Raw genomic sequence first — 3,547 nt, 5'->3', positions numbered from 1 at the left:
CTCTACTGTTTTAGGTATAACTTTTAGTAAAAAAATCAGATCCGTTTGTTGCGTTGTAAACTAAACTCGATAAGTTTCGATTTGGCATTGAATTTGGATTGTTTAGTCGAGTTTTGAGTGATTTCTTCTTAGTCCCAATACACGTCTAGATGTCATTGAAAATCTTCTCTCTCCTTCATGAAACATATTGTCCATATTCTCGTGTATTCCCCATGCATTTCAATCATGATTATGTGAGTATAATTGGCTCGTGTTTTTCGTTACAAGAGGTCTTATGCATGAGTTTTGTGTGGAGTACGATATATTTGTTATACATGACACAACTTTGGGAATTAGATATGACACTTAATGCGTGCTGCGAACGGTATCTGCTGAAATATCCCCTACGGTGATAAACCGAAAACTCGAGTGGGCTATAAAGCCAGACTCCTGTCAAGCTCGAGTGGGCCATAAGGTCGGACTCGTGTGTGACCTAAATCCCGTATTATGATTATGCTATAGTGGTATTATGGGAACTTGCATCTTATTTTTCATTCATGGACATTGTGGCTTGACTCCGCCTTTTTATGTATGCTTGAGCGGGGTTGTTTTCATTATTTATGGTTGGATCCTGTTACTCTTGTTGTCATTTTATTCTATATTAGTTGCTGGGCTTTGCATTTCACTTGTGTTTACATGATTCTAGGTAAGGGCAAAATTACGGTTGATGGTGAGCTTAGTAATGTGGGGTCCAGTGTTTAGACATGTACAGAGCTGTCCCAGCCAAAAGATTTTCGGGAGTTTTGTCATAATGTCTGGTAATATGGATATATAGCCTTTATGGGCCTTATTTTATCTTCTTTTATAAAGTTTCGAGAATATGGCATGTTTTATGTGACAATACGATGTCCAGTTTTGTGTATATTGTTTTGCTGTAATTATTAATTATTGTAATGTGTTCTCTTAGCACTCCCTTTATGGGATTCTCACACTATTTTATGAATTATTTTATGTGACACATCTTAGATACTTGCTGGAGTTACAAGAGAACACATCACAATAGTTAAAAATTACAGCAAAACTATATACACAAAACTGGACATCGTATTGTCACATAAAACGCGTCATATACCCGAAGCTTTAAAAAAGAAGATAAAACAAGGCCCATAAAGGCTATACATCCAATGAACCAGACACCATGACAAAACTCCCGAGAACTTTTGTTTGGGACAGCTCTGTACACGTCTAGAGACTGGACCCCACATTGCTAGGCTCACCATCAACCGTAATCTTGCCTTTTCCTGGAAACTTGCAAACACAAGTGAGTACAAAGCCCAGCAACTAATATAGAATAAAATGATAACAAGAGTAACAGGATTCAACCATAAATAATGACAACCTCCCCGCTCAAGCATACATAAAGAGGCAGAGTCAAGCCACAATGTCCATGAATGGAAAATAAGATACAAGTTCCCATAATACCACTATAACATAATTATAATACGGGATTTATGTCACACACGAGTCCGGCCTTATGGCTCACCCAAGCTTGATAGGAGTCTAGCTTTATAGCCCACTCGAGCTTTCCGTTTATAACCGTAGGGGATATCTCAGCGGATTCCGTTCGCAGCGCGCATTAAGTATCACTTGTAATTCCCAAAACCGTGTCATGTATAACAAATACATTGTACTCCACACAAAACTCATGCATAAGACCTTCTGTAATGACATACACAAACCAATTATACTCGCATAATAATGATTGAAATGTATTGGGTATACACAAATATAAGGACAACATGTTTCACAAAGAAGAGAAAAGATTTTCAAGCACATTTAGACATGTTTTGGGACTAAGAAGAAATCACCCAAAACTCGGCTAAATAATCCAAATTCGGTGCCAAATCGAAACTTATCGATTCTAATTTACAATGCAACAAACGGATCTCAAATTTGATTTTTTCACTAAAAGTTATGCTCAAAACAGTAGAGCATGCGGAGTCTGAAACGAAAAGTCGACTTTTGGAATTCGAAAGTCAACTTTTGGAAGAAAAAGTCAACTTCTTTATCACTTTAATCGATCTAGCCAAGAGCTTAACATACAGAGTCGACTTCCACTCATAAAAGTTGACTCCTGAGACTCAGAATGAAAACGGACGAACAGAATGCTTCCCGAAATCAACCAAAACTTACATAAATCAAAACCTAACCAAAATACATCATTCCTTTGAGGATTATAAGGTGAAACAAACCCTATTTCAAAATTGAAGAGAGACCAACAAGATCAAGCAAGAGAAGAGAGTTTTACAAATAATTCCACATAGCTCGCAATAAAAGCTTTTCTTGAAAAACTTGGGAGTTTACACCCATAGCCAAAGGATCAAAGGAAAAAAAGAAGAGTAGAACTTGTCTTAGCTCTCCTCTTTGACAATTTTTAATCTTTTTTTACCTTCAACACCACTTGTAAACTGCTATACATAGAGATTTTCATCTCTTTTTAGCCACCAAAATAGAGGAAAAACAGGGTTCTAGGCTAGGGAATGAGCTAGATGATGAATTTCTTACCTTAAAACCTTTCCTTGAACTCCCTATCTACCACTAGAAGAAGAAAACCAAATAGGAGAAGAATCCTAGTGTTGGAAGAACTCTCCCGATGTGCCACTGCCTCAAAATAGCTCCCTCTCCAGCTTTGGTCCCTTTTATACTTTCTTCACATTGGTTTAATTTTTATTCCCCAAATTTTCAACCCCTCCAAGCCTTTTTAATTTCCTCATTTACATTTCATTTATTTACATTTCATAAGTATTTATCTTACATTTAAGCCACTTCACTATTTTGAACTGGTTCATTCCTACTTTGACTTTGACTATTCCACTCCCTTTTGCTTGCTCTTTCTATTTGACTTGTCAACACTTGCTTAGTCTTTCAAGTCACCTCGCACATAATAAAATAATTCTCCAAGTTAATTTCCCACATGTTAAGAAATTCCTCAGCCAAGGTTATTCTAAAGGGAATATTCCTCTTCTTTGGACAAAATAATTCTCTATGACCATGGCACTTACAGAATTTACATTTAGAATCAAATTTTAGTTTGGATTTAGGTTTTGATAGTTTTCCAAAATTCTTATGGTCTTTTGCAACATGGCCCAAACCAGTTCTATCATAGTATCTCCTTTTTGAGATACTTTGGACAAATTTTTTTGATAAAACTAACTTAGAATCTTTAACTCATTTTCAAGCAATTTGTTTCGAATGTAAGGGTTGAATTTTGAGATTGAAAATTTTCATTTTGTTCAATAAGAGCTGCATTTTCAGATTCTAGATTTTTTGTTTGATCTTTAAGAGAAGATTTTTCCTTTTTTAACATTCTGATTTTCTTTGCAACCCTTTCTAGATGAGCTATAAGTTTTTCACAAATATTTGAAAGATTAATCTTGTGAGAAGTTAGGGGTAAAACTCCAACCTGAAAAACCAGCTTAACAGATGGAGCGATCCTTCTCCTTATATATAGCCGAGGTCTCCCTTGCTGAGGCGATATGGAATTCTCACACTCCCCCCCACGTCGAAG

Source organism: Diospyros lotus, chromosome 1 (genome assembly GCF_014633365.1).
Source record: "Diospyros lotus cultivar Yz01 chromosome 1, ASM1463336v1, whole genome shotgun sequence".
Lineage (NCBI taxonomy): Eukaryota > Viridiplantae > Streptophyta > Magnoliopsida > Ericales > Ebenaceae > Diospyros > Diospyros lotus.
The sequence above is the reverse complement of the archived record's forward strand: the minus strand, read 5'-3'. Positions refer to the sequence as shown.